At 41.1% G+C, this 9,123-nt stretch overlaps 1 non-coding gene across 1 annotated transcript; it reads right to left on the reverse strand.

The window, feature by feature from the left end:
• Nucleotides 1-8,405: 8,405 nt before the first annotated feature.
• On the reverse strand, nucleotides 8,406-8,480 carry Trnat-ugu. Its single transcript has one exon. It is a non-coding gene; the product is annotated as a tRNA-Thr (tRNA).
• Nucleotides 8,481-9,123: the final 643 nt, after the last annotated feature.

Consider the following 9,123-nt stretch of genomic DNA (forward strand, 5'->3'; position numbering starts at 1 on the left):
ACAGTGACTAACGAAGGTCGAGGCCAGGAGGGTTACAGGAACGTAGGATGTATTGCAGGGAAGTTCCCACCTGCGCAATTCAGAAAAGCTGGTGTTGGTGGGAAGGATCCATATGGCACAGGCTGTGCAGCAGTCATTGAGATGAGGGATTTCATGTTTGAAAGCATGTTCAGCAACAGGGTGGCCCAATCCCTTACCTCATGGCTCATACCCCTGTAATAGACCTAGATCCAAGACCTGTCCCATACACCCTTCTACCACAATCTACTCCAGTCCAGTCACTAACATCACCTGTTCCATCAAAGGCAGAGCTACCTGTGAAACAAGTCATGTGATTTACAAGCTAAGCTGCAACCTCTGTGCTGCATTCTGTGCAGGCATGACAACCAACAAGCTGTCTGTCCGCATGAATGGCCACCGACAAACTGTGGCCAAAAAACAAGGACCACCCTGTTGCTGAACACGCTGTCACCCATGATACCCCTCATCTCAATGACTGCTGCACAGCCTGTGCCATATGGATCCTTCCCACCAACACCAGCTCTTCTGAATTGCGCAGGTGGGAACTTTCCCTGCAATACATCATATGTTCCTGTAACCCTCCCGGCCTCAACCTTCGTTAGTCACTGTCCTCACCCATCCAGCCCACTCCCTGTTCCCATTCCAGCACTACACCGCCGTCACTTCACCGCCACACCCAGTCTTTTAATTTATTTTTATTTCTCTCCTTTCCCCTACTTACCCCCTCCCCCCCTCCACACCTTCTCTCCTGCCCTCCATCTAAACTGCAACCCTTCACTGTCCACCTCTCCCACTACATTATCCCTCCTCCTCCCCACCCCAGCCTCCTCCGTACCCACACCCAGTCGCCACTGCCATCATGCACTGGTGCTGCTGTTCGCAGTGTGTTTTCAGCTCTCTGAGACTGCTGACGCGTGTGTGTGTGTGTGTGTGTGTGTGTGTGTGTGTGTGTGTGTGTGTGTGTGTGTGTGTGTCCAACTCAGCACCTCTGCTTTATGGTGAGTAGCAACTTTCCTTCTCTGGTATTGCCACTGAAACTAAATTGGAGTAAAAGTGGTCTTTAAGAATTTGCTTGCCAGCTGGGGTGGCTGAGCAGCTCTAAGCACTACAGTCTGGAACAATGTGACTGCTACGGTCACAGGTTCGAATCCTGCCTTGGGCAAGGATGTGTGTGATGTCCTTAGGTTAGATAGGTTTAAGTAGTTCTAAGTTCTAGGGGACTGATGACCTCAGAAGTTAAGTCCCATAGTGCTCAGAGCCATTGAGAATTTGTTTGAACGTGAGTAATTGTGTATGTAGGTATTAGATATGTGGTGTGAGTGGATTAAACAGCTTTATGCTGGTATAATGAACTTCTTTTCAAACCAGATTAAGATTTTTCATTTCAAAGTAGAGAGTGTTTTTTGTTCTTGTGGCGTAGCCATGATCTTTGTTGTTGTCTTTATAATATTTAGAGGTTTCTGGAATGTCCTTTCACTCATCCTGTCCTGTACATGCTTAGGAAAATGCTTTACCAATTGTACACTTGAGTATCAGGGATGTTTTATAGGAGTCTTGCCCGTGTGGTTTACTTCTCAGGTGATCTTTATTTTTTGTCTCCTAGGAATGAACATTTAGTAATGTATTGTCTTCTAGTATTGTACTGCCTTTGATTAATGAAAGTATTGTTCTGTACATGTACAGAGACAGAAAAGTCAATATTTTTAAATTATGGAAGGCAGTTCTTCCTGAGTCTGTTTGTATTTTATTGAGAATAATCCTAATGGCTTTTTGCAATACAAATATTCTTTTTGTATTTTTGCTGATGGAGTTTCACCAAACAGTATTTCTTTACTGTAAATATGGTTCAAAAAGACCATGATACACAATACATAGAAGCTTTTGTAGCATAATTTGCAAGCTATTTCATAATAAACATTTCTGTGCTTAATTTACAACAGGCACTGTCTATATGTTGTCTCCACAGAAGCTTATTGTCAAATTAATACCCAAAAAGATTGTAGACATTATTTCTCTGACTTGTTTTGCCTATGAATGAATGCGATCTCCCTTTTCTCTATTCATGAACACCTTGAACATTTATGTTTTAGATTTAAAATTAAGTAATTTTGAATGAAACACTGTACTGAGTTATTACTTGACATAAATGAACTTCCCGGTGTTCCCAGATTTTCTTCAACAGTCACTAATGTCATATCATCGGCATACAGTGTTTTTTGATCCTTCTCTCTGACTTCAATATTGTTTATAAGTCAGTTGAAAAGAAGCAGTTGAAGTACAGAACCTTGAGGTGCAATGTATTTAATATCCTATCACATGCTAATTCTATTGTCATATACTGCATCCTGTGACTGACATCCACTCCATTTCATGTCCATGTATGCCAAGGCTTTCATGTTTTTCAGTTAGTGCTGTATAGATTATTGTCTCTCAAACTTTACACAAATCTGGAAACATACCAGATACAAGACTTCTTTTGTTTATTGTATCTATACAGATTCCATTAGGCATGAGATAGCAGTTTCTGTAGATTTCCATGTTTGGAAATGACATTGTGCTAGAGTCAGAATCCCATGTTTATTAGGAATGTGATCATCCTATTTCATATGAGCATCACTAGTATTTTGGGGGGCCATAAATTAAAGATAATGATCTGTAGCTATTTGGGTAATCTTTGCCACCTTTCTTATATTTTGGTACTACCTTTTATTATTTTAAATTTTTCTGGAAATATCCCTGCTTTGAATGAGCAATTTGCTATATCTAAAAGAGGGTCAATTACTTCTTCATTCACATGCTTTATTAAGAATTTTAATATTTCATCATCTTATGAAGAGTTCTTGGGTTTTACTTTATTAATTATTATGATGAGTCCGGTTTTTGTTATTGGTTCCAGAACTATTGAGTGGGATTGTTGCTCATATATTCTAGGATGCTTTGGCCTTTGACAATTACTTTCCCTATTTAAAATGTGGACAGCATACATTAAATATTTGTTGTGTGTATTATCAATCAGCAGCTACTATATGCCATTCTCATTTCTCATGAAATTAATAAAAATTCTGTTACTTACACACTTCTGACTACATATTTCAGTACTGATAATGTCGTGTAGTGTTTTACTTTTATGATTTGAGTTTTCCAGGGCTCTGTTTACAAATCGACTTTCACTTCACTTATTGACTGTCTGTATTTCTCCTGATATTGTTTAATGTCTTCATGTTCCCTGTCTATCTGAGTTTCTTCACTCTAATCCTGAATTCATTTATTTCTTTAGTAATCCATTGCCTACAGTGACATTGCTTTCTCTGACAAGTCATTTTGGGGTAGATAGCATGAAAATTATGCATTAGTATATTAAGAAATGTGTCATGCTTCTTATTTGTGCTTTGTGCTTGCATGTCTTCTTTCCTCAGTGTTATTTTAAAGATGTTCAAAAAAATGGTTCAAATGGCTCTGAGCACTATGGGACTTAACAGCTGAGGTCATCAGTCCCCTAGAACTTAGAAATACTTAAATCTAACTAACCTAAGGGCATCACACACATCCATGCCCGAGGCAGGATTCGAATCTGCGACCATAGCGGTTGCACGGATCCAGACTGAAGCGCCTAGAACCACTCGGCACTTTGGCCAGCAAAGATGTTAATGTTTTGTGGACTGATGATCCTGTTTCTGTCTTGTCTTGCTATATTTTTGTTTTTGCCTTCCTATTTCTGTAGGTACAAAAGCATTAACCCATAATGGTAAGAGACTGCTGTTCACTGAACTTTTGCTTCAGATTCACTGTTTTCATTATTAGTGATAATGGTATCAATGATGATCTAACTCTGATTAGTCACTGTAATAGATATATTTATTAATATTTTCGTATTATGTTATAATAACGGTTCATTTCATTCTAATTTAGGATTTGATGCAGACCAAAGTTGAGAAGGAAACAATGCTCATTGAGGAGATGGTAAGGACGACCACATTTGAAAGCAAGTATCTGCAACAGTTCCTATGTTGGACACCACTCATTATTTTGATAACTTCTTTTTGTGCACTGAAAATCCTTTTTTATGAGAACTTGGTTCCCCCAAAATACAATAGCATTCAACATTAATGAATGAAAGCAGCCAAAGTAGGGTCTTAATGGTATCTTCTTCAGCTACTAAGCATTACTGCTTCATCTTCATTTCTTCAAGATTTAGTTGTAGTATATGGAACCTCATATAATAAGTTGTATCTACATTGAATGAGAGATCATTGGTAGAAAACCAGCTTAAGATCTCAGTGAAAACTTTGTTTGCAGCTTGTTCAAGATTTTTATGTAAAAGTTCATAAATGAGAATTATAGTATCATCTGTGAAAAGAGTATATTTACTCTTTTTATTGAAACTATAAGAAAGAGCAGTGGACCTGAAACAGAGCCTTGTGGAACACTCCAGTGTAATGTGCCCCATTTAGATGAGGCAGAATCTCCAGACAAGCAATTCAGCATTACAATCTGCTTTCAGTTCTTTAGATATGACTGAAGCACCAAACCAACAGCACCACCAAAATCGCAATATTCTGCTTACTTCAAAAGCATCTTATGGTCTATGCAATCATAAGTTTTTGAGAAATAGCAAGAAATAACTACTGCATACATTTTTTGTTCATGGCTTACAAAGCTTGATTGTTAAAACAGAATATTGCTTGTACAGTCGACGTACCAGCACAAAACCCAAATGACTTTTGCTGAGGACATTGCGAAAATTAAGATGATCAACAATCAATCTGTGCACAAGTTCTTCAAGGACTTATGAAAGATGGTTAAAAGGGTGATAGAGTGACAGTTTATGACATTACTTTTAACAGTTGAAATTCCTACTTACAGAGATGTATTGAACATCTTACATAAGACTGAAATTATATAGTTATAACAATATTTGAATATTTTACTAGAAAACTTTGTCCACATTGACAGGCTTTATGTTTTTATTGATTTTATTAGTCTTTCAATCTCATTTACTGTAGCAGGAGGTAAGGATACCTGTGGAGCTCTGTTGCTAACAGCACTCTATAGAAGAGCCATTGATTTGTCCACAAATGCTTTGCAAACAACTTTCTCTGCTGCTGTCAAAAAAAAATTGTTCAAGGTTTCTGCAACCATTTCATGTTACATTAAAATACTGCCACTTGGTTTACTTTATGTGCTTGTCATGTCCTGTGTTTTTCTGCCACTTTACCTCTTCATCAAATTCCAAATGGTTATTTCGTATTTTTACTTATCAGTTTCACATTTTGTATACATACCTTAAGATGCTACACTCCTGGAAATTGAAATAAGAACACCGTGAATTCATTGTCCCTGGAAGGGGAAACTTTATTGACACATTCCTGGGGTCAGATACATCACATGATCACACTGACAGAACCACAGGCACATAGACACAGGCAACAGAGCATGCACAATGTCGGCACTAGTACACTGTATATCCACCTTTCGCAGCAATGCAGGCTGCTATTCTCCCATGGAGACGATTGTAGAGATGCTGGATGTAGTCCTGTGGAACGGCTTGCCATGCCATTTCCACCTGGCGCCTCAGTTGGATCAGCGTTCGTGCTGGACGTGCAGACCGCGTAAGACGACGCTTCATCCAGTCCCAAACATGCTCAATGGGGGACAGATCCGGAGATCTTGCTGGCCAGGGTAGTTGACTTACACCTTCTAGAGCACGTTGGGTGGCACGGGATACATGCGGACATGCATTGTCCTGTTGGAACAGCAAGTTCCCTTGCCGGTCTAGGAATGGTAGAACGATGGGTTCGATGACGGTTTGGATGTACCGTGCACTATTGAGTGTCCCCTCGACGATCACCAGTGGTGTACGGCCAGTGTAGGAGATCGCTCCCCACACCATGATGCCGGGTGTTGGCCCTGTGTGCCTCGGTCGTATGCAGTCCTGATTGTGGCGCTCACCTGCACGGCGCCAAACACGCATACCACCATCATTGGCACCAAGGCAGAAGCGACTCTCATCGCTGAAGACGACACGTCTCCATTCGTCCCTCCATTCACGCCTGTCGCGACACCACTGTAGGCGGGCTGCACGATGTTGGGGCGTGAGCGGAAGACGGCCTAACGGTGTGCGGGACCGTAGCCCAGCTTCATGGAGACAGTTGCGAATGGTCCTCGCCGATACCCCAGGAGCAACAGTGCCCCTAATTTGCTGGGAAGTGGCGGTGCGGTCCCCTACGGCACTGCGTAGGATCCTACGGTCTTGGCGTGCATCCGTGCATCGCTGTGGTCCGGTCCCAGGTCGACGGGCACGTGCACCTTCCGCCGACCACTGGCGACAACATCGATGTACTGTGGAGACCTCACGCCCCACGTGTTGAGCAATTCGGCGGTACGTCCACCCGGCCTCCTGCATGCCCACTATACGCCCTCGCTCAAAGTCCGTCAACTGCACATACGGTTCACGTCCACGCTGTCGCGGCATGCTACCAGTGTTAAAGACTGCGATGGAGCTCCGTATGCCACGGCAAACTGGCTGACACTGACAGCGGCGGTGCACAAATGCTGCGCAGCTAGCGCCATTCGACGGCCAACACCGCGGTTCCTGGTGTGTCCGCTGTGCCGTGCGTGTGATCATTGCTTGTACAGCCCTCTCGCAGTGTCCGGAGCAAGTATTGTGGGTCTGACACACCGGTGTCAATGTGTTCTTTTTTCCATTTCCAGGAGTGTATAATAAAGTTTATAGTTCTGTCATTTCTTTTTGTCATTACAAGTCCTGAGAGAACTATTTTGTTTTGCAGGATGTATGTATTCCTACGGTGAGCCACATTTTCTGGTCAGTGTCTACGTGATTGTTTCTAATAGTAATGGAAATTCACATACAGAGGAATATGCAAAATAAAGGAAAGGAAACCACTTGCCTACAGCGAACTGATGTGTGGGGCACTTAGCAGGAAACAGCATTTGCACTAGCGTTTGGGCACTACATCTTTCTCTAGTCAAAGCACACAGATTCACACACACACAGTCACACATGTGCGCATGGCACAGCAACAAAAGTGAGTATTTGGGTGTCTGTGTTGTTGTGTGTGAATGTGTGTACTTTGGCTAGAAGTGCTAGTGCTCAAAAGCTAGTGTGAATGCTGCATTCAGTTTATGTGTTTCTTTCCTCCGCACATCAATCCGCTATAGATAACTGGTTAAGGTTACTTTATTTTACATATTTATTGTTTCTAATAATTTTTTGGGAGAAAGGTAGTTTTAAAGAGATATATGTATTCATTTAAAATGTATTGTACTATTTATTTATATCTGTTTCACTGGAAACTTGACTCCGGTCTGTTTCTTGCAAGCTGTAGTTGAAATTATAAAGGTCTCATCATTTACTGACCTAAGGAATTTCAAAATATGTACAGGAGTGTTGTATAGATTGATGTTAGTAAGAGTAAGCAATTGACTGTAAGGCCGTTACCAATTGGCCATACACTGGTACTGTTGACTCTTATCGTTTAATAAACTCTAAAACAGACTTCCACAGTAATCAGTCACCCTAGAAGGAAAATCCACTACTGTCATCATGTTAAAAGACTCAATTAGATGTCTATAATTTACTTCACTGTTGTTCTCATTTAGAAAACTGATTTTAAAATCATCTGCAGTTATTAAATTCTTGGACTTTTTGAGAGCAGTTAGAATAAAACAGAGTGTAACTGATGTAATTGCCTCAGGAACATATTCATGTTCACTGTAGGACCTCTGTAAAGTTCTAACACTACAACTGATAAGGCATTTAAAACTTTGACTGCTACCCACATAAACCTTGCCATTTACAGCTTACACTGCCACCCATTTTTATGGCTGTTTTGGACACTACATGTCCACTGAAACACATTGAAGACTGATACAGCCCCTCAATACATGTGATTTTGTATGCAGAAGTGGGAGAAATCTTACCCTATGAAATAAAGGGCTTGGGAGTCAACCATAATTTTTGCATCCCATTAATTGACAAGATTGGCAGCAACCAGTGTGTTATAGCAAACTTCACTTAACACATTTCAATATTTTGCTCTATATAGTGACCCTATATGATAAGTTCTTTTTCACGTAAATGACCGCATTACCTTTTCTGAAATAGTTTTAGAGCAATGTGTTGTCAGTCAGTAACCACTTATCTGCAAAATTTCAAAATTATCTCTCATATAATGTTCACTGAAACAAAATGCATGACTACTGTTAATAATATTATTATTATATATGACGGTAGTATCTGTTCCCAAAAGAACAGTTACCATGGATGACCATGCAGCTTTGCTAGAAATGAAATGATAATTAAATGGACACCCTAGCTGCAAACAGGCGTTGATGTACTTCATTGGGGACATGTTGAAAATGTGTGCCCCGACCGGGACTCGAACCCGGGATCTCCTGCTTACATGGCAGATGCTCTATCCATTTGAGCCACCGTGGGCACAGAGGATAGTGCGTCTGCAGGGACTTATCCCTTGCACACTCCCCGTGAGATCCACATTCCCAACATGTCTCCCCTGTTCTTTCGGGAACAGATACTACTGTCATATATAGTTAAAATATGGCTTCCCGCCCATTGACCTTCTTGTGCAAACGCACACGCTATGCCCGAACTCGTACGGGACTTGGTAGTTTAATCTGCCACGAGTAATGAGTATGATGGGCAAACATCTGTTAGGCACACTACGAATGTAGTGGTGTGGGCATGTTGGGAATGTGGATCTCACAGGGAGCATGCAAGGGATAAGTCCCTGCAGACGCACTATCCTCTGTGCCTGCAGTGGCTCAGATGGATAGAGCGTCTGCCATGTAAGCAGGAGATCCCGGGTTCGAGTCCCGGTCGGGGCACACATTTTCAACATGTCCCCAATGAAGTACATCAACACCTGTTTGCAGCTAGGGTATCCATTTAATTATCATTTCAATATTATTATTATTATTTATGTTGATGGACAGTAGAGCTGACTTGTTGGTAGTCCACTTATGTTTTCATGAGAAACACTCAATTTTTCATTAGTTGCATGATAATCGCTATATTTACTGCTCTTTTGGCTAATTTAACTTCCCTAAGAACAGAAACGCTGT

Source organism: Schistocerca americana, chromosome 11, assembly GCF_021461395.2.
Source record: "Schistocerca americana isolate TAMUIC-IGC-003095 chromosome 11, iqSchAmer2.1, whole genome shotgun sequence".
Classification (NCBI taxonomy): domain Eukaryota; kingdom Metazoa; phylum Arthropoda; class Insecta; order Orthoptera; family Acrididae; genus Schistocerca; species Schistocerca americana.